The 27,968-nt window shown below is 35.3% G+C and overlaps 1 long non-coding RNA gene across 4 annotated transcripts; it reads left to right on the top strand.

Annotated features, from left to right (window-relative positions):
• Positions 1-27,968, top strand: LOC136033584 (uncharacterized). Of its 4 annotated transcripts, none has more exons than XR_010618961.1 (5): positions 1-140; positions 7,443-7,582; positions 13,705-13,776; positions 24,117-24,256; positions 27,522-27,968. It is a non-coding gene; the product is annotated as an uncharacterized LOC136033584 (long non-coding RNA). The 4 variants fall into 4 exon arrangements; XR_010618962.1 differs by lacking the exon at positions 27,522-27,968 and adding an exon at positions 24,343-25,344; XR_010618960.1 differs by lacking the exon at positions 27,522-27,968 and having other exon boundaries at positions 24,117-24,330.

Genomic DNA, 27,968 nt, shown 5'->3' with positions numbered 1-27,968 from the left:
TTGATTTTTAATTAAACTCAAGTAGGTTAGGTTTAGATTTGTTATGTACCCATATCTGGACTTTCATTGTTGGCAGTGTAGAAAAGAAGAAGAAGAAAAATGGAAAAGAAGAATTTTAAAAAACACGAGGCACGAATAAGGTTTAGGTCTTTGATATTGTGTTATTTCGATAACTAGAACTAGTTTGTCTCTTTTTCAATCAAAATAGGGCTACATAAATAAGTCTACAAATGCTGCAAGTCCTCAGTGAAAATATTCTGCCTATTTACCTCAGAGAATATGAACGATCTGTGCCTTATCTAGAACACTAACCTCTTCTTGGGCTGGGTGCTTATTATCTAGCCTTTTTGTTTCTCACCGAAAGTAAAAATTATTAAAGGGACTTGGGCTAAAGTCAAGGGTAAAATTATACTTAAGCTACTTTTGGCTATCTTGGAAAGGGGTTTGGTTAGGGAAATGAAACTTTCAGGGATATGTCTACATGCTAAAGTATGTCTTTGGAGGGTATTTTGAAGTACTTACTTCCACACCTCTGCCCTTTTGAGGGTCCTGACCTTTGATGACCAAGTCTTTGTTATGAAAGTGGAATCTTGCAAAATGGATCTTCTTCTCAAATGATGCACAACAAAAATATTTTCAGCTTCTTAACTTTGATCAATCCCAATTTATGAGGCTTTAAAGATATGCAAATACATTTCCCAAATTTAGAAAGAAAATATTAATATGGCTTAAAATACTAGGCTAGCCTACTAGAGCATCAGGAATTGCATTTTCAGAACTAAAGCCAGAGAAAAAGAAACTGAAAACAGAAAATCTATGGAAAATGTTGTTTTGTCAAAATTTCAATAGCTATAGACCTGTCATGTTGGCAAATTTCAGGACCCTCTAGAGGGAGAAGGGGTGGTGGTAGGCACGTATAAAACTACCTTCCTGCACCATACTTTGATACTTCTTACCCATGAGAAATTGTATTGCAAACATTAGAAAAGAAACTGCAGTAAAATTCTAGTTTAGTGACTCCTTGCTATCTCATAAAGGGGTTAGGTTAGGATAATGAAACTTTCAAGGATGGGTCTACAGGCTAAAGTATGTCCTGAGAAGGTATTTTGAAGTACCCACCTCCACCCCCTCTCCCTCTAGATGGTCCTGACCTGTGATGACCTTTAAGAATATGTGAGTTATAAAAGTGAAACCTTGCAAAATAGATCTTCTGCTTGAATGAAGTAGGCTACAAAAAAATTGTTTTCAGCTTCACAACTTTTCTCAATCCCAATTTATAAGGTTTTAGAGATATACAAATACATTTCCTATGAAAAAAAAAACATTGATATGGCTCAGAATTCTACTCAAATTACAGGAGTTGTATTTTCAGAACTAAAGGCAAAGAAAAAGCAACTGGTAACTGAAAATTAAGGTAAAATGTTATTTTTGCAAAATTTCAATAGGTATAGACCTGTCATGTAGGCAAAGTTCAGGGCCCTCTAGAGGGAGAAGGAGTGCAGGTGGGTACTTTAAAATGCCTTCCTGGGACATACTTTAGCCTGTAGACCCATCCCTGAAAGTTTCATTTTCCTAACCTAACCCTTTTCCAAGATAGCAAGAAGTCACTAAACTAGAATTTTACTGAAACAGCTATAACAACTTCTTGATACTAGACAATTAGCTTTGGCTTGTTTGGAAAATATATTTTAGCTATATTTTATTTATATATTTAGTTGGTATTTTGTAAGTTTAGCTAGAATAGGTTCTTTTAGGTTATGTATTTGATATATGCTATGCTTTACCCATCCCCCCTTTAATGTGCAAATTTATTGCAAAAATTTGTTCTTTTAGGTTATGTATTTGATATATGCTATGCTTTACCCCCACCCCTTTAATGTGCAAAATTATTGCAAAAGTTTGTTTCTAAACTATTATATTTTTATCATGGTTAGGTATATTTCATTATGATTAACCTAACTTCAATTCTCAAGTATATTCTAGTTAACAAGGAAGTTCCCATAATTTAGCCCATAGACCCATCCCTAAAGCTTCATTTTCCTGACCTAACCCCTTCCTATGATAGCCATAGTAGCTTAAGTAGAATTTTACAAAGGTCCAAACTAAATTCTTCCAAATAGCCTACCCTATCAATTATTTAGCCTACAAAAATGTCTGACATTATCAAAAGTCAATTAAAGCTCAAGAGTAAAAGTAGCCTTAGTTTAAATAGTTCAAGATTGTAATATCTATGATGTAATTAACCAAGCAGAGTGATTTGTAATGTTCTGATTTTAGTCACCTTTTGCTATCTTGGAAAGGGATTAGGTCAGGAAAACGAAACTCTCAGTAATGAATTTAGGGCCCAAAACATAATCTGAGAAGGTAATACCAAGCTTCCATGTTTAACCCTCTTCTGATTTCAAAGTCTAAGAAATTTGCCTGATTGATAGAAATTTTGAACTATTAAAATTTTGACAAAAAAAAAATTACCTTAATTTTTAGTTATCAGCTTCTTTATTTTATATTTCAGTACTGAAAATGCAATTCCTGTAATTTGAGTAGAATTTTAAGCCATATCTATGGTTTTTTCTAAATTAAAGAAATGTAACCTATTTGCACATCATTGAAACCTTATCAATTATAATTCTGTAAAGATGTGAAGCTGAAAATAGTTCCTGTATTTCATTTGTTACTTGTCTGTTATAGTGCCAACCTCAAATTTCTTTATCTAAGTAGAACCGGTTTCTCTGATGCTCAATCCTATTGAAATATCCAAAATATGATGAAAACATAGTACTTTATTAACAACATTATCGAAATATCTAGCTCTTATTCATAACAGGCCATAGATAATCTTTTGTTAAACTACAGACAAATGAAACAAATGGCATTTGGCTATAATCAAACCACATATTGACATGCAAACCAGCTTGTTTCTGACATGGCTTTCTCATACAGCTCCAGCAAGGCTTTTTATCAAAAAGTATAAACTAATTTTGTGTCCATTGACAAACTGTTTTGTTTTGGGCATCAGCCCCTTAACTTAGACAAATCTAATTGCCTCTTCTTCAGACTTTGACAAAGACCAAATTTTCATTTTAACAGCCATGGTCAGACACTATTCTAATGCAGATTGCAAACTAAAAAATAAAAAAAATTAAATAAATACGATTCCACATCTGGTGTGCTTAGATTAAGAATTTGAGGTTGGTACTATAACAGACAAGTATCCTTCATTTAAGTAGATGCTATGTTTTGCAAGGCTTCACATTCATAGCATTTTAAAGGTCATCAAAGGTCACTGCCCTCTTTACAGACTTTAGTCTGTAGACCTATCCCTGAAAGTTTTATTTTCATGACAATCCCTTTCCATGACAGAAAAAATTAGCTATGTCACTCAAATGATTTTTCTATATGACTTGGTTGGAGTAGAAATAAAAAAATAGTTTTCATAATACTGAATTATAAGTAAACAGCAATGCCATCAATAACAGAATCATAAGAACCCAAATATTCATAACATTAATTCAAAGATTAAGCATCTTATGGTGATTCCAAAAATGTAGTGGTTTTGAGTTTTGAAGTCAAACCCTCAAATTATTGGCACATCAGATACTTTGCATAATTATAGAAAAAATAAGGAAAACAATTGAAAAAGATGGCATTATTTATACAAACCTGCCATAAAATTTAGCAAGTACTAATGAGCCAATATCTGAAGTTGATGTAATAAGAAATGTTTATTTTTGCCCAGAATGAATATGTTTTTTGTGTCTTATTATAATTTCCTTCATGTTTTAACCAACAGTGGTTGTATTGTTCTAGCTGTACACTTTGAGAAAGCTATTATTTGTAATAGTTATGTGGTATAAAACCATCTAATATATTAGTGATTAACATCCAAAATTGATTATAAAAACAAATCAAAGGCACTAAAATTCAATGAGGAATTTCTTGGTCTTAGTTTTTATGCTATATTTCAAACAAGCTACTAAGAAAATGCTTTACTTTCTATAACTACATTTTCTGAAAACTTTAAATATATTGGTGGTTGATAACCAATTCAAAAAATATCTGTGTGCTTCAATAATATCTGTCCAACACTTCAGCATTACTCTGTTTTGTGACTTTTGTGATGAATAATATTCTTGTTCTATAAGTCTTTATCAATATTTGTACTACAGAATTTTGGGGAGAAGAAGAGGGTTAGTCTTCTTGACATGTTTCACTGTATGTTCTACTTGATAGATTTACCCCCCCCCCCCAGCCCCACGATTCTCATTGATGTCTTGATAAGCCAACAGCCTTAGCCTAGGCAGCTTAAATTTGAAGGTCTTGTTAGTTTGGGTGCCCTAGGTTACTACTTCAGATGTTCTCTAGGTATTGGAGCACAATTGTGGTATATTTGGAGATGTCTCCATGCTAAAGATCTTGATTATCTGTTATTGAGAAGAAAGCATGTAAAGAAAACAATTCTTTGGCTACTTCATAATATGCAGAATAATTGTAGCTACCACATTTTGAAACCAGCTCCACAAAAACTTTTCCCACCCTTCTTCCCTGGTGTGAAAATATTAAGTCCAAATTGTGTATTTCCAATGGGTACTGACAAGGGGGGGGGGTATGCACCCCCGGAAATCTGAGAATTTGAAGTATAAGAAAATCAAAGTGAAGAGAAAAGAGTAGCAAAAAACATGGAAAAAAGTGTGTTTGCTCATGGTTTGCTGCCTTCATATACGCTTTGATCCTCAATACGAGTAATACAAATTCTAATTAGTTTTCCCTGAGACACTGAAGTTCCCATCAATGCAAGTATCCTCTCTTGTGGTTTCCAAGTTCTGTAGTAAGTCTCCAATTTCTTCAAAAATAGTAATGCACTATAAATCGTTGGATTTGATGCAAAAATCTTCAAATGCTTCCCAGTATAGAATAGATACAGCCTCAGGAACTAAAGTACAAGCAGCAGCTTTATTAATTACCAATTTATATTTAATTGGTAATAATAATATATTACCAATTGTAATCATAAAACTCATTAAAATATGAAGACTACCTATTTTGAGGACAATGTCAGAATATGCAGCCAGATTTTTCACTCTTATGGCATGTACAATTCTATATATAGCCTGGTCGCATGTGACAACGGTATAATTCAATCCTAGTTCTTTGAAATTTTCTGGGAAGTCTTAATGACTTCTTCCACAACTGCTGGGCAGAGGGAGAATGGGGAACCACTGGAAGATACCCAATCTTGGAAATATGAATATCAACCTTATTGTCATATGCAGTTGAGAAACATTTGAAACCAAAATAAGGTGGAGATTCTGCTGAATCACTTGACACATTCATGAGCTGTATTTTTAACGCTCTACAAACAATCCATATTGTAAAAAAAAAGTCTGAAATGGAAGCCTTCTGACCAGCTGGTCAACCAATGAGATCTCTACATTTTGCAGTCACTTCTATTTTTCGTTTTAGGTACAACTTGCCAAATTTTCCTGGCTGACAAGAAGTTAAGTTGAGCTAATAACAGCTGACATTACAAATTAACCGTTTAGCTGAAATTACTGTAGTAGATGTTGCTCTAAATTGACGCCCGGAGTTCTATCAGAGGGAATTAAGCCCACTGGCAGGTTGTCAAAGGTTCTAAAAGCCAACAACACAACTTTCCCTAAAAATGGTTGAGGAGGGGCCTTCAGATAAACTCCTCTACACTCCAATGAGTTTATAAAAGTTCTGATAAAAGGCAACAACATACTTGCTGTCAGAAGGGGTATGGGCCTTCACACCCTCTTTATGAGGTAGATTGGGTATATTATTTTTCTCCCTAAAATAACCTTTCTCCTCCCTACTATCTGTAGCCCTTCCAACCTTCACTCGATTAGTATAATTGTAACAAAACCTACTGCTCACATTCTCTCAGAAATGGGGAGGGCGAGGGCCTCCAAATTTATCTGCTTCTCCAACCACCATCAAGTTGGTAAAAACTTTGATAAAAGCAATATGGTACTTATGCTCTCTGAAACTTATTAGATTTTCTTATTATTCTCTGTTTCTTGATGACTAAGAGAAAGTTAATACAAGAAAGAATGTTTCAGCTGTCTGCAAAGAAGTTAATTTGTAGTAGCCTTTTGACCATTCCAGGTACCTGCTGTAGTTACTTTTGAAGAAGCTGGAACGGGACAAGTTACAAAAATAACTTTTTTTGTATCACTTTTTGGGTGACTTGGAACAAACCTTGGAAAAAAACCTAAATCTGCTTAGGCACATCATATAACTATGAAAATGAAATGGAATAAATTTAATTGGCAATCAAGGTTGTCTATTGCAAAGTGTGTAAATTGGCCTTTCTTGAATCCATTCTGAATGTAGACACAAGCTTGGTTTATTGTCTTCAATGGAAACAGCTTCACTGATCAGTCTCCTCTGTAAGGTTGTAAAGCTTACTGCATAGCCCAGCGTGTTTAGAAGAAGAAAGAAAGCTTTGCTTCTGGTCTTGTAGTGCAAATGGACAGAGAATGCGATATGTTTGGGAGTTGCAAGCCCCTAGGACTGGAAAAAATGTCCCGAGTTAAATTTAGAACCTTCTCTCTTGTACATTAATCCAAACTGTACTGAGTTTTGCTGTCTACAGGAAGATCTGAGAGGTCCCTGACCAAAAACACAATTTTGTTATAGAGCAAAGGTGGAACTATACAATCTGCTGTATTATAAGTCAAATCAATGCTACCATTGCCTTCTTTGAACTTCTTCACACTTTCAATTAATTCAGTCTTGTCCTTAGTCATTAAATAAAAGAAGCGCTTTCTCTCCTCCATGTCAAATATATTGCTTATTCCAGTAGGACTAGAATTTGTTGACCTTGGGAACTGCAAGATCTTTGTTAAGTTCTATGTTCACTTTCTTTCATGTTCTATTTTCATTTTATGCCAATATACTAAATACCACCAAGTTCAACATCAATTGATGTAACTGATTCAGGATATTGTTCAGTACATCAGGTTTTACCACATTCGAATCAGAGGAGTCACTGTTTTCATCATTTGAATCTATCAGAATTCCACTGTATTCAAATTCTCTAATCATTTCCTTCACTTTTACAGCCATAAGCCCAGGAAAAACTGTTCCTTTTTTATTATAGAATGTGCCGTTTTGAGGGTCAAGAAACTTTATAAGCTGGTTTCTAAGATATCCATTTAAATTTCTCTTTAAGCCAATGCTTCTGCCAAACAAGTCTATTTTCTATCAAAACCTTGATGAGGTTTTCTTTCAGACCTGAAAATGGTATATTCTCCCTTCCTTGAACTTAGATTCAATTACTTCTTTTTGTTGCTGTTTTTTTGTTTATCTATTGAAGATAAACACTGCTGTTTTTTGTTTAGGTTGTGAAGCTCCAAGAAGTGCAAATGTTTTCCCATTCTGTTATTAAGATAAAAATTACGTCAATTATTTGTTTTTAGACATGACAATCCCGAAAGTGCAATTATCCATGCAAAGCTGTTATTTTGAAGGTGATAGGAAGCACTACTCAGTCAGTATGAAGTGGCATCCCTACTTGCCCCCTTTTGGTTTTGATAAGTGTGCCCTCTGTAGCTGTAATGTAAGTATAAAGCTAAACCTTCTACAAATAAAGCATACTATATTAACTTATTTCTTTTTGAACAGGTAAATTTTTCCCCTTTTCAGAAATACTATCAAAAAGCATTTTGCACCTATAGCATCGCCTCCCAGCTGTCTGATGATTTAATCTGCTCCTGTGAAGTTCTTTGCTAAATCAGAGTTATTTGATTTTATAAGTTTATGCCACATATACTTGGGTATCAACAAAATAGACTGTTCTAAAAAAAAAAGAATCCAGATGTTTTATGCTTAGTAAAATTAAGAGTATGTAACCCAGCCTGGTAACGACTACCAGGCATCTACTAAGAGACCCCGGCATCTATAAACACTGTCCCTGTCTGGTAGTTGTGAAGATGAGGAATGACGATTTCCTAAGAAATAAATTAGAAAAAACTAACTGGCCAAATTTTCAAAGATCACTTCTGCAAAAATTCATGCTGCTGACATTCGGGTTAGAGAGCGAGATCTATTTTCATAGCTTAAGAAAACTAATATTGCAATGGATATATAGATATTAACCTTAAAAGTGATAAAAGTGATTAAGATGATTTGATTTCTTAAGGATCAACTTATTTCATCCAAACTTTGTACCCAAACTATTTAGAATTGATTGGGTGGTCTTGCCATATTGTTGAGGTTAGGTTAACCTAACTTGTAGAGCTTTGATTGGAGATCAGAAAAAAAACCATAGAGGAAAATTAAAGGTTTTGTAATACCTTGGATGTGAAGGAAGATTTATTTTGTGAGGAAGAATTAGCGACAGTACTAAAAGGATTAAAAAATAATAAGGCTCCAGTTACTGATAGTGTGGTAAATGAGTTTCTTAAATATAGTGGCCCCGAGGTTAGAAATAAGCTACTGAACATTATGAAAATGATTTTTGAAAAATGGGATATACCTAGCGATTTTAGAAAAACCCTAATTACACCACTGTATAAGAAAGGTGATAAGAATGATTGGTAATTATCGAGGTATTAGTCTGGCCTCTGTAGGTTGCAAATTACTTAGTAATATGATACTTTTTAGACTGAGAGATGCTGTAGGCAAAGTTTTGAGAAAAGGGCAGTGCAGTTTTAGAAAATTTAGAGGATTTATTGACCAAATTGTTACTCTTAGGTTAATGATTGAGAAGTGACTGAGTTGTCAAATACCTTTGATTCTCAGTCTTGTAGATTATGAGCAGGCGTTCGACTCTTTTGATAGAAGAGCTTTAGCAAAGGTCTTATATAATGCTCAACTTACGAGGGTAATAAAGGGAAGAGCTTTGGGAAAAGAGCAGGACAGACTTTTGTAGAGTACGCTAGATCCTTCTGGTACCTGTAGAAGAGTTTTGTGTGCATAATTAGATCTATGTGTTTACTCTGGGGACTTCATGTGTCAGCTACAATTTTTGTCCCGGCACTCTAGGACCTTTCTTTTTTATAGTTCCTGCTTTCTCTCAACTAGTACTTTGTTCACAAAATCTGCCTGTTTCGTTGAATTTGTCCTCCCCCTTCTCCCAAATATAAATTCCTGTGTTTCAACTGCTTAATGAACTATAGAAAAGATTATAATAATTTTTAGGTTTTCATCCAGTTTAACTAACTTTGCGATGATAATATGTTAATAGAAAAACTTAAATTCAAATTACTAAAAGACGAAAGGGAAAATTTGTTTTCCTTTCTCTTGAATTCAGCCACACAAAAGGCTGATTTGGTCGACTAGTGTTATTTAACCACAATAAAAAAACCTGAGAGTTGAAAGAATTCATTCCATTTTTTTTTCATAGAATGGAACACTTGAAGATTGACTGCACGGGATTGACATGCCCCTGGATTTAAAATGAAACTTTCAGGGAAGGGTCTACAGGCTAAAGTATGTCTTGGGAAGGTATTTTGAAGTACCTACTTCCACGCCTTTGCCCTTTTGAGGGTTCTGACCTTTGATGAGCATTAATAAGTCTGTGTTATGAAAGTGAAATCCTGCAAAATGGATCTTCTTCTAAAAATGATGTACAACAAAAATACTTTCAGCTTCATAACTTTGATCAATCCCAATTTATGAGGTTTACATATAGTTTACGTATAGTTTACATATAGTTATGGCTTTACATATAGCTTACGTATAGCTTACTATATAGCTTACTTATATAGCCTACATATAGCTTTTTATGGCTTTACATGTAAACATACATTGTTGACATATAGTTATGGCTATTGGGAAGTGTACAGACGTTTTCTGGGGGAATTTTTCGTGTTGGGGGGGGGGGGGGTCGGGAGAGGGGGTTACGTGGGAGGATCTTTCCATGGTGTAATTTATCATGAGGGAAGAGAGCTTCCATGAAGGGGCTGCAGAATTTCAAATGGGGATATAGCATTTCTTTTATAATAATAATAATAGCATTCTTTAAGAAAAACAATGAGAAAAAAAATTCAGCTGGAAGTAAAGAGCAGCATTAAAACCTAAAAAGAACTGAAATTACTACGTAAATAAGGGGGTTAATCTCCTCCACAACACCTCCCTCTTCACGCTAAAGTATTTTTAGTAATTTCACCTATTTATTCTACGGCCTTTGGGATTCAGGGGTAATTTATAAGGAATGGGGACAAAATTCAAGCTTTAGTGTAAAGAGCAAGGTATTGATTAGGGGGCTAACCCCCTCATATACGTAATAAAAATATACAAATATAGAAGTTCGCTACGCAAGTTAATTCGTAAGTTAACGTATATTTATTACTAATAAAAACGTTCGCAAAAAATATAAGCTTCCAGTTGCCTTTTTAAGGAACTAAAAACTGGAGGGCAACTATGCCTCCTCCCCCACCTCCTTTTTATGGCACTTGGTATCTACCAAGTGACATAGCAATCGCAAATTCTATCGGTCTGTCGGTCTCTTTGTCAGTCTGTTGTCTGTCTGTCCCGGTTTTGCTACTTTAGGCACTTCCAGGTAAGCTAGGACAATGAAATTTGGCAGGCATATCAGGAACATGAACAAATATAATTAGAAATTGTCATTTCCCCGATTCAACCATCTGGGAGGGAGTGGGGGACGGTTAAATCGGAAAAATTAGAAAAAATGAGGTATTTTTAGCTTACGAACGGGTGATCGGATCTTAATGAAATTTGATGTTTGGAATGATATCGCGTCTTGGAACTCTTATTTCAAATCTTGACCGGATCCGGTAACATTGGGGGGAGTTGGGGGGGGGGACCTAAAATCTTGGAAAACGCTTAGAGTGGAGGGATCGGGATAAAACTTGGTGGGAAAAATGATAACAAGTCCTAAATAGGTGATTGACTTAATTGGAACGGATCCGCTCCCTTTGGGGGAAATCTTGGAAAACGCTTGAAACGGAGAGATCAGCCTGAAACTTGGTGGGAAGAATAAGCACAAGTTTAAGATATGTGACGGAAATAACCGGACCGGATCCATTCTTGTTGGTGGAGTTGGGGGGGGGTAATTCGGAAAAATTAGAAAAAAAGAGGTATTTGTAACTTACGAACGGGTGATCAGATCTTAATGAAATTTGGTCTTTTGACGGATCTTGTGCTTTAGAACTCTCATTTTAAATCCCGACCAGATCTGGTGACATTGGGGGGAGCTGGAGGGGGGAATCGGAAATCTTGGAAACCGGATATCTTGGGAAACGCTTAGAGTGGATAGATCGGGATGAAACTTGATGGGAAGAATAAGCAAAAGTTATAGATATGTGATTGACATAATTAAAACGGATTTCTTCTCTTTAGGGGAGCTGGGAGTTGTTAATTTGGAAAAATTAGAAAAATTGAGGTATTTTAACTTAAGAACGGGTGACCAGATCTTAATGAAATTTGATATTTAGAAGAAATTCATGTCTCAGAGCTCTTATTTCAAATCCCGACCAGATCTACTGAAATTGGAGGGAGTTGGAGGTGGAAAACCAGAAATCTTGGAAAACGCTTATAAATGTCGTAGATACGTGATTGACGTAACTGGACTGGATCCGCTCTCTTTGGGGGAGTTAGGAGGTGGGGTTCAGTGCTTTGGCGAGTTTGGTGCTTCTGGATGTGCTAGGACGATGAAAATTGGTAGGTGTATCAGGGAGCTACAAAAATTGACTTGATAAAGTCGTTTTCCCTGATTCGACCATCTGGGGGGCTGAAGGGAGAGGAAAAATTAGAAAAATTGAGGTATTTTCAACTTACGAGTGGGTGATCGGATCTTAATGAATTTTGATATTTAAAAGGACCTCGTGACTCAGAGCTCTTATTTTAAATCCCGACCGACATAAAGCCTCTGATTTTCCTTTTCAAGCAATCTATTGATTCTTAGAATTTTGCAATAGCTCATACCAATGAGCTCTTGGCTCTTGGATCTTCCGACCTCGTCACAAGTGCCATATGAGTTCTTAGCTCTTTACGCTGAAGATAAAAAGTTCGCCGAAGGATACAATAGGAAGGCCTATATATGTGTACATTTATCGAAATTGGCCTTGCCTTGCCCTGTCTATTGTATAATCAACAAAGAGTATTTAGAAACAAACTAATATGTATAATTTTTGAAATTTATAGTGAAATCTTGTTTCTCCTGTTTGAATTAAAAATTATATTAAATTAGATTAAGTTTGATTAAACTTGATTAAGCTGCGATCTTGTCTAGATCTGCTGGGTAATGGTCCATTGTCATCTGAGCCATTTTCAAGTTATTTCGGTTTTCTGTTTCTTTCAATTTGTTTTACAAGCCGCAACTAGCTTTCTTTCAAAACTGTTCACAATGCAAAAGATAAGAAACTTAATTTCTTTTAAATCTATATCGGAGCGCCAAAAATTCTCTCGTGCCTGAATTTTAAGCGCATTGTATCAAATTGTATGTGAATGGATCCTAAGGATCCCGAAATCGAAGTTTACAGTTGGTATTTTAATCTTTTTACATCATTTTTTTTATACTGTAAGTGTCGAAAAAATACATAGGAGACAGGTCACTCTTTATTAAATCAAATAATAACTAGCTGCTTCAAGTGAAAGTAAAGAGCGACACTAAAACCTAAAAGGAACATCTTTTATCCAATGTTTTAAGAGGTGCCATCCCTTTAGTCCCCTGCTCTTCACACTGAAGCATAATTTATGCTCTATTATTTGATTAGTTTAAGAAGTAAAGGTAATTCGGTAATTGCAGGTAATTTGGTCTCCTATCATACTTAATTTATATACATATTTCAAACACTCGATTAAATAACATTTAATATCTAGTAACCCCATATTTATGCACCAAGGATTTCTCTCGTATCACTTTTTTATCTGCTTTATATCGAATCGTAGGCGTCTGCAGTCCAATGGTTCCGAACTCGGAATACACGTTTAGATTGGCTTTCCCTCTACTTTTTACGATCATTGGTGTCTATGTTAAGACATGCGCAATACGTCACTGTAAACTTAATCTAGAACACAAGCTTAAAAAAAATGGTGATAAAGAGCGATACCAAAATTTAAAAGAACATATATTGTCCTACACATAATGTGGCATTGTGTACTCCTAAGCCTCCTGATATTTATACCATTAAAGTTTAGCTTATGCTTAGTAAGATTCTGATTACTAGATAAAATATTTTGAAACTTAAGTGAAATAGGGTCTAATTTTTGACGGTAGATGCCTCCAAACAGACTGAAATGGGCTCAATTCATGGAAAATTGGGAGGGGGGATGTTTTCGTAATTTAAGGGGGAGGATATTTCGTTGTTTTTCTGACGAAAATGCTGGTATAGGCCATTTTTCAATGAAAAAAAAGAAAAGATTTTTCGAAATTTAGTGGGGGTAACAATGCCCCCCCCCCCCCAATGACACCACTGAAAGACTATTTTATTGAAGTAGATAATAAATAGACATTTGGGGTGTCGTAGAAAATATCCTTTTTAGGGGATGGGAGAACTTTCCTGCTGATGAAGAGACTCGTCTTCTACATTCTTCCTGCATAACTGGTAACGAATGTCTCAGACTACCCCTAGGTGATTCCTCTTGAAAAAAAATTAACAAATGAATTCGACTTATACGGGAAGTAAGGAAAATATATTTTTCCAAAACAATTCTGGCCCGAGATGCAGAGAGCTCTTTCAAGCACCTATTTACAACCCTGTTTACTATTTCTAGTACCAATCTTGATCGTCGTAGTTTATCACGAGAAACTTCTCCTGAGTACGAAATGCAATCTAGAAAATCTAGGTATTTTTTATTTTAAATGTTTTGCTGATTTTATAAGCTTCCATGGTGGCGGTATATCTGTAGGTTATGGTTAATGCCATTTAGAAACTTTAGGTATATTTGGCTTATGCTGTCTAGCTTTTCTGTGTAAGATTCCTTCGTGGTTTATCTATGCATAAGATTGAATGCCATCTAGAAAATCTGTATTTGACTGAGTGTAGGTGGCAAGTTTTTCTATATAAGCTTTTTAGATGGTGGTATATCTATAGGTTATGTTTAATGGGATTCGATATCTTACAGGGAACTCCCATGGCTGCTTCATTGCTCAATTGATGTTTCCTTTGTGCAGATTTTTAATGTTTTCCTTGTAGGTATGCTAATACATTTTTTGGGATTGCCCTTTCCTGAACTGAAAAAAAGAGAAATATCTGCTTTATTTAACAAAAAAAAAAAAAAAAAAAAAAATCACGTTTTCCCAATGATGTAAGTTTCATTAAAACTGAATTTCTCTATCACAAAACGAATTTCTGATAAATTTCCGAGATTTCTGAGAAATTAGGTTTAAACTAATAATTTATTGAGTTTTTATGGCACTTGGTATTAACCAAGTGACATATAGCAATCGCAAATTCTGTCAGTCTGTCGGTCCCAGATTTGCTACTTTAGGCACTTCCAGGTAAGCTAGGACGATGAAATTTGACAGGCGTATCAGGGACCAGACCAGAATAAATTAGAAATAGTCTTTTTCCGATTTAACCATCTGAGGAGGGGGGGAGTGGGGGGCCCGTCAATTCGGAAAAAATAGAAAATTAGAAGTATTTTTAACTTACAAACGGTTGTTCAGATCTTAATGGAATTTGATATTTGGAAGGATATTGTTTCTCAGAGCTGTTATTTTAGATCCTTTACTGGATCTGGTCACATTGGGGGGGGGGGGGGGGGGTATGGGAGCGGGAAACCTAAAATCTCGGAAAACACTTAGAATGGAGGGATTGGGATGAAACTTGGTGGGAAAAATAAACACAAGTCCTAGATACATGGTTGACATAACTTGAACGGATTTGCTCTCTTTGGGGTAGTTAGGGGGGGGGGGTTAATTCTGAAAAATTAGAAAAAATGAGGTATTTTTAACTTATGAACGGGTAATCGCATCTCAATGAAATTTGATATTTGGAAGGATATCGTGTCTCAAAGCTCTTATTTTAAATCCCAACCGGATCTGGTGACATTGGGGGGAGTTTGGGGTGGGGGAACCTAAAATCATGGAAAACGCTTGGATTGGAGGGATCGGGATGAAACTTGGTGGGGCAAATAAGCAGAAGTCTTAGATACGTGATTTACATAACCGGAACGGATTTGCTCTCTTTGGGGTAGTTAGGGGGGGGGGGGTTAGTTCTGAAAAATTAGAAAAAATGATGTATTTTTAACTTATGAACGGGTGATCGCATCTCAATGAAATTTGATATTTGGAAGGATGTCGTGTCTCAAAGCTGTTATTTTAAATCCCAACCGGATCTATTGACTTTGGGGTGGTTGAACCTAAAATCATGGAAAACGCTTAGATTGGAGGGATCGGGATGAAACTTGGTGGGGCAAATAAGCAGAAGTCTTAGATACGTGATTTACATAATTGAAACGGATCCGCTCTTTGGGGGGGGGGGTTTAATTCTTAAAATTTAGAAAAAATGACGTATTTTTAACTTACGAAGGAGTGATCGAATTTTCATGAAACTTCACATTTGGAAGTACCTTGTAACTCAAATCTCTTGTTTTAAATCTCAGCCGGATTGAGCGTAATTGGGGGGGGGGGGGCGGAAATCTTAGAAAATACTTAAAGCGGTGGGATCAGGATGAAACTGGACGGGAAGAATAAAAATCTGTCTAAGATACGTGACTGACATAACCAAACCGGATCTGCTCTGTTTGGTGGAGTTTGGGGGGAGGGGGTAATTTTGAAAATTGAGGTATTTGTAACTTACGAAAGGGTGACCAGAGCTTAATGAAACTTGATATTTAGAAGGATCTTGTGCTTTAAAGCTCTAATTTTAAATTCCGACCAGGACCTGTGACATTTGGGGGAGTTGGAGGGGGAAACCGGAATTCTTGGGAAACGTGAAAATTGGGGTATTTTTATCTTACGAATAGGTGATCGGATCGTAATGAAATTTGATATTTAGAAGGAATTCATGTCTCAGAGCTCTTATTTCAAATCCTGACCAGATCTTTTGACATTGGGGGGAGTTAGACGGGGAAACCTTGGAAAAACACTTGGAGTCTAGGAATCGGGATGAAGCTTGGTGGATAGAATAAGCAAATGTCCTTGATAAGTGATTGATGGAACCGTACTGGATTCGCTCTCTTTGGGGGGAGGGGTTCAGTGATTTGGCGAGTTTGGTTACTCTGGACGTGCTAGGACGATGAAAATTGGTAGGCGTGTCAGGGAGCTGCACAAATTAACTTGATAAAGTCGTCTTCAAAGATTCGACCATCTGGGGGGCTAAAGGGAGAGGAAAAATTAGAAAAAATTAGGTATTGATAACCTACTATTGGGTGATCGGATCTTAATGAATTTTGATATTTAAAAGGACATGGTGACTCAGAGCTCTTATTTTAAATCCTGAACGGCATTAAGCCTCTTATTATCCTTTTAAATCAATCTATTGATTCGTAGAATTTTGTTAAAGCTCATACCATATGATCTCTTGGCTCTTAGCTCTTCTTGCCTCGTCACAAGTGCCATATGAGCTCTTAGCTCTTGTTTAGGATGCCTCTAAAAGTGTATTTTAAAGCTAGAACACCCTAACTTTCATTCAGCTTCCTGATAGATATAGAGTAATTTCTAGGAGAGTGGGGGGGGGAGGAGATAGAAATTTGAATCTAATCCATCTTGATTTACGGGAAAATATCTGGCCTACATCTTTATATTTTAAAGTAAAAAGGAACGTTAAACCCCAAAACGAACAGAATTTTTTCGTATATAAGGTATTTAAAAAAAAATTAGGTTTAAACGCATCAAGGTATTGTCACCAACTGGTAACTGAAAATTAAGGTAAAATATTGTTTTTTTCTAAATTTCAATAGGTATAGACCTGTCATGTAGGCAACGTTCAGGGCCCTCTAGAGGGAGAAGGAGTGCAGGTGGGTACTTTAAAATGCCTTCCTGGGATATACTTTAGCCTGTAGACCCATCCCTGAAAGTTTCATTTTCCTAACCTAACCCTTTTCCAAGATAGCAAGAAGTCACTAAACTAGAATTTTACTGAAACAGCTATAACAACTTCTTGATACCAGACAATTAGCTTTGGCTTGTTTGGAAAATATATTTTTGCTATATTTTATTTATATATTTGGTTGGTATTTTGTAAGTTTAGTTAGAATAGGTTCTTTTAGGTTATGTATTTGATATATGCTATGCTTTACCCCTCCCCCCTTTAATGTGCAAATTTATTGCAAAAATTTGTTCTTTTAGGTAATGTATTTGATATATGCTATGATTTACCCCCCCCCCTTTAATGTGCAAAATTATTGCAAAAATTTGTTTCTAAACTGATATATTTTTATTTATCATGGTTAGGTATATTTCATTATGATTAACCTAACTTCAATTCTCAAGTGTATTCTAGCTAACAAGGAAGTTCCCATAATTTAGCCCATAGACCCATCCCTAAAGCTTCATTTTCCTGACCTAACCCCTTCCTATGATAGCCATAGTAGCTTAAGTAGAATTTTACAAAGGTCCAAACTAAATTCTTCCAAATAGCCTACCCTATCAATTATTTAGCCTACAAAAATCTCTGACATTATCAAAAGTCAATTAAAGCTCAAGAGTAAAAGTAGCCTTAGTTTTATATAGTTCAAGGTTGTAATATCTATCATGTAATTAACCATGCAGAGTGATTTGTAATGTTCTGATTTTAGTCACCTTTTGCTATCTTGGAAAGGGATTCGGTTAGGAAAATGAAACTCTCAGTAATGAATCTAGGGCCCAAAACATAATCTGAGAAGGTAATACCAAGCTTCTATGTTAACCCTCTTCTGATTTCAAAGTCTAAGAAATTTGCCTGATTGATAGAAATTTTGAACTATTAAAATTTTGACAAAAAACAAATTACCTTAATTTTTAGTTATCAGCTTCTTTATTTTATATTTCAGTACTGAAAATGCAATTCCTGTAATTTGAGTAGAATTTTAAGCATTAAAGCTACATTAAAGAAATGTAAACTATTTGCACATCATTGAAACCTTATCAATTAGAATTCTGTAAAGATGTGAAGCTGAAAATAGTTCCTGTATTTTATTTGTTACTTGTCTGTTATAGTGCCAACCTCAAATTTCTTTATCTAAGTAGAACCTGTTTCTCTGATGCTCAATCCTATTGAAATATCACAAAATATGATGGAAACATAATACTTTATTAACAACATTATCGAAATATCTAGCTCTTATTCATAACAGGCCATAGATAATCTTTTGTTAAACTACAGACAAATGAAACAAATGGCATTTGGCTATAATCAAACCACATATTGACATGCAAACCAGCTTGTTTCTGACATGGCTTTCTCATACAACTCCAGCAAGGCTTTTTATCAAAAAGTATAAACAAATTTTGTGTCCATTGACAAACTGTTTTGTTTTGGGCATCAGCCCCTTAACTTAGAAAAATCTAATTGCCTCTTCTTCAGACTTTGACAAAGACCAAATTTTCATTTTAACAGCTGTGGTCAGACACTATTCTAATGCAGATTGCAAACTAAAAAAAAAAAAAAAATTAAATAAATACGATTCCACATAGGGTGTGCTTAGATTAAGAATTTGAGGTTGGTACTATAACAGACAAGTATCCTTCATTTAAGTAGATGCTATGTTTTGCAAGGCTTCACTTTCATAGCATTTTAAAGGTCATCAAAGGTCACTGCCCTCTTTACAGACTTTAGTCTGTAGACCTATCCCTGAAAGTTTTATTTTCATGACAATCCCTTTCCATGACAGCAAAAATTAGCTATACTAGAATTTTTCCAAGATATTCCCAGAATAATTGGTTGGCAAAATAGCCGATTGAAGGTAACAAATTTGTGTTGTGGTGAGTTAAGGGGTAAATTATGAGGGAAATTGTAGACAAGCTACTTTTTGTTATCCTATCTATGTTAGGAAAATGGAGCTTTCAAAGATGGATCTACTGGCTAAAATGTGCCCCAGGAAAGTATTTTAAAGTGCCTACCTCCACTCCTTCTGTCTCAAGAGGGTACTTCAATAAAGAAGCATGGAATGTCTGAAAAGCAGATGAACATTTACTAGATGTTTTCCAGAGAAATTGCCTATGGATTGTTCTGGGTACCCGGCTGACTGACCGTATTTCAAACAACAGGTTGTACAAAAATGTGGTTCAATCCCGCTTTCTAGGGCTATAGTGACAGAAAGGTTGAGATGGCTAGGCCAGGTTCTGCCTATGAGGGATGACATATTACCAAAGATTGTCCTTCTCAGCCAACCTTCTAAGGCAAAATGGAAAGCAGGTTGTCCTTGTCAGAACTTCATGGGAAGGTGTAAAGACAGAGGCTTTGAATAGGTTGGGTTGGAGGAGGATTATGTATAGCTGTGTTGGCCCAAAGCAGCTTGGTGCTGTAGTGAGTTATTATTAGTAGTAGTAAATAAAGAACAAGAAACTGGTCACAGCTTCTGACTCTTGATCAATCCCATTTTATGAGGTTTTAAATTTCTGCAAACAGAATTTCAAAATCGTATATTAAGATGTAAGAATTGTTTTCTTAATATGTTTCCTTATGTGGAGGTAGCTATCTAGGCAATTATCATAATTCTATTTTTCAAAACTAAAACCTGAAAAAAAGAAACTGAAAACTAAATAATTGGATTCAATGTTGTTTTGTCAAAATTTCAATAGGTAATAGACTTGTTAAGTAGACAAATTTACAAAACTTATAAGTAAAATGATGGTTAACATAATAGCTTGGCAATGCCTTCCCAGAATATTTTTTTTTGCCCTGGGTTCAATGCTTGAAGTTTAATTTTCCTGACCCAATCTCTTGCCAAAATAGCAAAAAGTAGCTTGTCTAGAATTTTATCATTTATTAACTTGTCAGGACAGCTTTTTAAAAGGAGCTCTCAGCTATTTGTGCTAGACTAACGTAGTTTTCTCTTGTAGCCTTTTCAATTTTCAGTATGCCTGTATTTTAGCTTTGGATGATCCCCCCCACTATTCTTACTGATGCCAACAGCCCTAGCCTAGTCTGCTTAAATTTGAAGGTCTTGTTAGTTTTGGGGGACTAGGTCTCTACTTTTGATGTGCTCTAAGTATTAGAACACAGTTGGAGTAAATCTGGAGATGTTTCTATGGTAAAGGTCTAGGTTTTCTGTTATCAAGAAGAAAACAATTCTTAGGCTACTTGTTAGTATGCAGAATAATTTTAGCTACCACATTGTGAAACCAGCTCCACAAAATTTACCCCACCCTTCTTCCCTGATGTGAAATTATAAAGACGAAATTATGTATTTCTAATTGGTACCCACAAAAGGGGGGAGAGGATTGCACCCCTAGAAATCTTGCAATTTGAAGTATAAGAAAATTATTGTAAATAGAAAAGAGTAGCAAAAAATCACGGAATAAAGTCTGTTTGCTTATGGTCTGATGCCTTCCTATAGGCTTTGATCCTTAATAGGGGTAATAAAAATTCGAATTTGTTACTCAAATGATTTTTCTATATGACTTGGTTGGAGTAGAAATAAAAAATTAGTTTTCATAATACTGAATTATAAGTAAACAGCAATGCCATCAATAACAGAATCATAAGAACCCAAATATTCATAACATTAGTTCAAAGATTAAGCATCTTATGGTGATTCCAAAAATGTATTGGTTTTGAGTTTTGAAGTCAAACCCTCAAATTATTGGCACATCAGATACTTTGCATAATTATAGAAAAAATAAGGAAAACAATATAAAAAGATGGCATTATTTATACAAACCTGCCATAAAATTTAGCAAGTACTAATGAGCCAATATCTGAAGCTGATGTAACAAGAAATGTTTATTTTTGCCCAGACTGAATATGTTTTTTGTGTCTTATTATAATTTCCTTCATGTTTTAACCAACAGTGGTTGTATTGTTCTAGCTGTACACTTTGAGAAAGCTATTATTTGTAATAGTTATGTGGTATAAAACCATCTAATATATTAGTGATTAACATCCAAAATTGATTATAAAAAAAATCAAAGGCACTAAAATTCAATGAGGAATTTCTTGGTCTTAGTTTTTATGCTATAATTCAAACAAGCTACTAAGAAAATGCTTTACTTTCTATAACTATTTTCTGAAAACATTTTCTGAAAACTTTAAATATATTGGTGTTTGATAACCAATTCAAAAAATATCTGTGTGCTTCAATAATCTCTGTCCAACACTTCAGCATTGCTCTGTTTTGTGACTTTTGTGATGAATAATATTCTTGTTCTATAAGTCTTTATCAATGTTTGTACTACAGAATTTTGGGGAGAAGAAGAGGGTTAGTCTTCTTGACATGTTTCACTGTATGTTCTACTTGATAGATTTACCACCACCCCCCCAGCCTCATGATTCTCACCGATGTCTTGATAAGCCAACAGCCTTAGCCTAGGCAGCTTAAATTTGAAGGTCTTGTTAGTTTGGGTGCCCTAGGTTACTACTTCAGATGTTCTCTAGGTATTAGAGCACAATTGTGGCATATTTGGAGATGTCTCCATGCTAAAGATCTTGATTATCTGTTATTGAGAAAAAAGCATGTAAAGAAAACAATTCTTTGGCAACTTCATAATATGCTGAATAATTGTAGCTACCACATTTTGAAACCAGCTCCACAAAAACTTTTCCCACCCTTCTTCCCTGGTGTGAAAATATTAAGTCCAAATTGTGTATTTCCAATGGGCACTGACAAGGGGGGGGGGGTATGCACCCCTGGAAATCTGAGAATTTGAAGTATAAGAAAATCAAAGTGAAGAGAAAAGAGTAGCAAAAAACATGGAAAAAAGTGTGTTTGCTCATGGTTTGCTGCCTTCATATACGCTTTGATCCTTAATAGGAGTAATACAAATTCTAATTAGTTTTCCCTGAGACACTGAAGTTCCCATCAATGCAAGTATCCTCTCTTGTGGTTTCAAAGTTCTGTAGTAAGTCTCCAATTTCTTCAAAAATAGTAATGCACAATAAATCGTTGGATTTGATGCAAAAATCTTCAAATGCTTCCCAGTATAGAATAGATACAGCCTCAGGAACTAAAGTACAAGCAGCAGCTTTATTAATTACCAATTTACATTTAATTGGTAATAATAATATATTACCAATTGTAATCATAAAACTCGTTAAAATATGAAGACTACCTATTTTGAGGACAATGTCAGAATATGCAGCCAGATTTTTCACTCTTAAGGCATGTACAATTCTATATATAGCCTGGTCGCATGTGACAACGGTATAATTCAATCCTAGTTCTTTGAAATTTTCTGGGAAGTCTTAATGACTTCTTCCACAACTGCTGGGCAGAGGGAGAATGGGGAACCACTGGAAGATACCCAATCTTGGAAATATGAATATCAACCTTATTGTCATATGCAGTTGAGAAACGTTTGAAACCAAAATAAGGTGGAGGTTCTGCTGAATCACTCGACACATTCATAAGCTGTATTTTTAACGCTCTACAAACAATCCATATTGTAAAAAAAAGTCTGAAATGGAAGCCTTCTGACCAGCTGGTCAACCAATGAGATCTCTACATTTTGCAGTCACCTCTATTTTTCGTTTTAGGTACAACTTGCCAAATTTTCCTGGCTGACAAGAAGTTAAGTTGAGCTAATAACAGCTGACATTACAAATTAACCGTTTAGCTGAAATAACTGTAGTAGATGTTGCTCTAAATTGACGCCTGGAGTTCTATCAGAGGGAAAGAAGCCCACTGGCAGGTTGTCAAAGGTTCTAAAAGCCAACAACACAACTTTCCCTAAAAATGGTTGAGGAGGGGCCTTCAGATAAACTCCTCTACACTCCATTGAGTTTATAAAAGTTCTGATAAAAGGCAACAACATACTTGCTGTCAGAAGGGGTATGAGCCTTCACACCCTCTTTATGAGGTAGATTTGGTATATTATTATTTTTCTCCCTAAAATAACCTTTCGCCTCCCTACTATCTGCAGCCCTTCCAACCTTCACTCGATTAGTATAATTGTAATAAAACCTACTGCTCACATTCTCTCAGAAATGGGGAGGGCGAGGGCCTCCAAATTTGTCTGCTTCTCCAACCACCGTCAAGTTGGTAAAAACTTTGATAAAAGCAATATGGTACTTATGCTCTCTGAAACTTATTAGATTTTCTTATTATTCTCTGTTTCTTGATGACTATGAGAAAGTTAATACAAGAAAGAATGTTTCAGCTGTCTGCAAAAAAGTTAATTTGTAGTAGCCTTTTGACCATTCCAGGTACCTGCTGTAGTTACTTTTGAACAAGCTGGAACGGGACAAGTTACAAAAATAACTTTTTTTGTATCACTTTTTGGGTGACTTGGAACAAACCTTGGAAAAAAACCTAAATCTGCTTAGGCACATCATATAACTATGAAAATGAAATGGAATAAATTTAATTGGCAATCAAGGTTGTCTATTGCAAAGTGTGTAAATTGGCCTTTCTTGAATCCATTCTGAATGTAGACACAAGCTTGGTTTATTGTCTTCAATGGAAACAGCTTCACTGATCAGTCTCCTCTCTAAGGTTGTAAAGCTTACTGCATAGCCCAGCGTGTTTAGAAGAAGAAAGAAAGCTTTGCTTCTGGTCTTGTAGTGCAAATGGACAGAGAATGCGATATGTTTGGGAGTTGCAAGCCCCTAGGACTGGAAAAAATGTCCCGAGTTAAATTTAGAACCTTCTCTCTTGTACATTAATCCAAACTGTTTTCTTCATTTGAATCTATCAGAATTCCACTGTATTCAAATTCTCTAATCATTTCCTTCACTTGTACAGCCATAAGCCCAGGAAAAACTGTTCCTTTTTTATTATAGAATGTGCCGTTTTGAGGGTCAAGAAACTTAATAAGCTGGTTTCTAAGATATCCATTTAAATTTCTCTTTAAGCCAACGCTTCTACCAAACAAGTCTATTTTCTATCAAAACCTTGATGAGGTTTTCTTTCAGACCTGAAAATGGTATATTCTCCCTTCCTTGAACTTAGATTCAATTACTTCTTTTTGTTGCTGTTTTTTTTGTTTATCTATTGAAGATAAACACTGCTGTTTTTTTGTTTAGGCAGTGAAGCTCCAAGAAGTGCAAATGTTTTCCCATTCTGTTATTAAGATAAAAATTACGTCAATTATTTGTTTTTAGACATGACAATCCCGAAAGTGCAATTATCCATGCAAAGCTGTTATTTTGAAGGTGATAGGAAGCATTACTCAGTCAGTATGAAGTGGCATCCCTACTTGCCCCCTTTTGGTTTTGATAAGTGTGCCCTCTGTAGCTGTAATGTAAGTATAAAGCTAAACCTTCTACAAATAAAGCATACTATATTAACTTATTTCTTTTTGAACAGGTAAATTTTTCCCCTTTTCAGAAATACTATCAAAAAGCATTTTGCACCTATAGCATCACCTCCCAGCTGTCTGAAGATTTAATCTGCTCCTGTGAAGTTCTTTGCTAAATCAGAGTTATTTGATTTTATAAGTTTATGCCACATATACTTGGGTATCAACAAAATAGACTGTTCTAAAAAAAAAAAAAGCATCCAGATGTTTTATGCTTAGTAAAATTAAGAGTATGTAACCCAGCCTGGTAACGACTACCAGGCATCTATAAACACGGTCCCTGTCTGGTAGTTGTGAAGATGAGGAATGACGATTTCCTAAGAAATAAATTAGAAAAAACTAACTGGCCAAATTTGGATACCTTTTCAAAGATCACTTCTGCAAAAATTCATGCTGCTGACATTCGGGTCATGGAGCGAGATCTATTTTCATAGCTTAAGAAAACTAATATTGCAATGGATATATAGATATTAACCTTAAAAGTGATAAAAGTGATTAAGATGATTTGATTTCTTAAGGATCAACTTATTTCATCCAAACTTTGTACCCAAACTATTTAGAATTGATTGGGTGGTCTTGCCGTAACTTGTTGAGGTTAGGTTAACCTAACTTGTAGAGCTTTGATTGGAGATCAGAAAGAAAACCATAGAGGAAAATCAAAAGTTTTGTTATACCTTGGATGTGAAGGAAGATTTATTTTGTGGGGAAGAATTAGCGACAGTACTAAAAGGATTAAAAAATAATAAGGCTCCAGTTACTGATAGTGTGGTAAATGAGTTTCTTAAATATAGCGGCCCTAAGGTTAGAAATAAGCTACTGAACATTATGAAAATGATTTTTGAAAAATGGGATATACCTAGCGATTTTAGAAAAACCCTAATTACACCACTGTATAAGAAAGGTGATAAGAATGATTGGTAATTATCGAGGTAATAGTCTGACCTCTGTAGGTAGCAAATTACTTAGTAATATGATACTTTTTAGACTGAGAGATGCTGTAGGCAAAGTTTTGAGAAAAGGACAATGTAGTTTTAGAAAATTTAGAGGATTTTTTGACCAAATTGTTACTCTTAGGTTAATGATTGAGAAGTGACTGAGTTGTCAAATATCTTTGATTCTCAGTCTTGTAGATTATGAGCAGGCGGTCGACTCTTTTGATAGAAGAGCTTTAGCAAAGGTCTTATCCTTGTATGGTATATAAGACAAATACACTAAAGTGATTAGTGCTATGTTCGAGAATAACACTGCTGCGGCTAAAGTAGGAAGTGAGTTTAGCAGCTGATTTCGTATTAAATCAGGAGCTAAGTAGAGTTGTGTTCTATCTCCCTAATAGGGATCATTTTGTTGGCCTTTCTCTTAAGGAGCAAAGGAAAGGGAATGGGAGACAAAGGAATCAAATGGGGAGCGGAAACTCTGCTGGACATAGATTATGCTGATGATTTGAGCATCCTAGATGAAAGTATGATCAAAATGAATGAACTTTTAAAGGTTTTGTGACTTCAGTGTGCTAGACTAGGTTTGAAAATTAATGTCCAGAAGACTAAGTCACTAAGGCTAGGAATAAGTGAAAATTCAAAGGTTACGTTGGGTAACGAAAAGAATGATAAGGTGGGCAGTTTCACTTACCTTGGTAGTATTATTAGTAAAGACGGTCAGAGCAGTGAAGGTGTTAAAAGTAGAATAGTCAATGCTCAGGGTGTTTTTTCACAGCTAAAAAAAGTTATGGCTCTGAAGCATGGGTTTTCGAAAAGCGGATGCAGATTTGCTAGTTGTTTTCGAGAGAAATTACCTACGGATTGTTTTGGGTACCTTTCTTACTGACTGTATTTCATACAATAGGCTCTTCGAAAAATATGGTTCAATCCCGCTCTCTAGGGCTATAATGAAAGAAAAGTTGAGATGGCATGGGCACGTTGTGCAAATGAAGGATGACAGATTGCCGAAGAATTTCATTTTTGGCCAACCACCTAGGATTAAACGGAAAGCTAGCCATCCTTGTCTGGCGTGGAAGGACGTCATAAAGAAATATTTAAAGGAAATGGAAACTTCCTGGGAGGGTGTAAAGAGGAGATTTTGGATGGATTGGGATAGAGGAGGAGCGTCCGTAGTTGTGTTGGCCTCAGGCGGCTTCATGCTGTTGTGATTTACTAGTAGTAGTAGTGTGCACATTGATTAGATAGCGTTTTGAATAATAATTAGAAAGAGACTAGATTTTTTCTTTATTTTAAACTAGCTTTTCAAGGTGTTCGTAGGTTTAAGATCCCCTATCCGTTTTTCTCCAAAATTGTTTCGGAAGTTCTCTGTTGTGCTGGGAAAACTTGCTAATAAGACGGTCAGCCGACGATAAGACTCGTAAAGTGATTTTTAAGGTGTTGACCCGCCTTAGGTGTGAATTTTTCATAAAGACAAAAGAATAATTGTCCAGGGAGATCCCCAATCACCATGTGGATGAAATGACATTTTATTTTGTAATCGAATCTACTGAGTTTACTCCATCAGAAGTTTTCGAATTGAATTGTTTAAACTATGTTCAAATCGAAATTCGTAAAATCATAGTTGTAGGCTTGAAGTGGCAGAATTTTTATACTTACGCGATAGACTTATACTTACGTCATAACGTCATAATGCTTAAATTTGTACCTTTATAGGTATCATATGATAAAGTATAATGCTCAACTTACGAGGGTAATAAAGGGAAGAGCTTTGGGAAAAGAGCAGGACAGACTTTTGTAGAGTACGCTAGATCCTTCTGCTACCTGTAGAAGAGTTTTGTATGCATAATTAGATCTATTTGTTTACTCTGGGGACTTCATGTGTCAACTACAATTTTTGTCTCGGCACTCTAGGACCTTTCTTTTTTATAGTTCCTGCTTTCTCTCAACTAGTACTTTGTTCACAAAATCTGCCTGTTTCGTTGAATTTGTCCTCCCCCTTCTCCAAAATATAAATTCCTGTGTTTCAACTGCTTAATGAACTATAGAAAAGATTATAATAATTTTTAGGTTTTCATCCAGTTTAACTAACTTTGCGATGATAATATGTTAATAGAAAAACTTAAATTCAAATTACTAAAAGACGAAATGGAAAATTTGTTTTCCTTTCTCTTGAATTCAGCCACACAAAAGGCTGATTTGGTCGACTAGGGTTATTTAACCACAATAAAAAAAACCTGAGAGCTGAAAGAATTCATTCTATTTTTTTTTCATAGAATGGAACACTTGAAGATTGACTGCACGGGATTGACATGCCCCTGGATTGAAAATGAAACTTTCAGGGAAGGGTCTACAGGCTAAAGTATTTCTTGGGAAGATATTTTGAAGTACCTACTTCCACGCCTTTGCCATTTTGAGGGTCCTGACCTTTGATGAGCATTAATAAGTCTGTGTTATGAAAGTGAAATCTTGCAAAATGGATCTTCTTCGCAAATGATGTACAACAAAAATACTATCAGCTTCATAAGTTTGATCAATCCCAATTTATGAGGTTTACATATAGTTTACGTATAGTTTACATATAGTTATGGCTTTACATATAGCTTTACATATAGCTTACGTATAGCTTACTATATAGCTTACTTATATAGCTTAAATATAGCTTTTTATGGCTTTACATGTAAACATACATTGTTGACATATAGTTATGGCTATTGGGAAGT

The sequence above is a fragment of the Artemia franciscana genome, chromosome 12 (assembly GCF_032884065.1).
Source record: "Artemia franciscana chromosome 12, ASM3288406v1, whole genome shotgun sequence".
Lineage (NCBI taxonomy): Eukaryota > Metazoa > Arthropoda > Branchiopoda > Anostraca > Artemiidae > Artemia > Artemia franciscana.
This window is presented reverse-complemented; position numbering and strand designations above follow the sequence as displayed.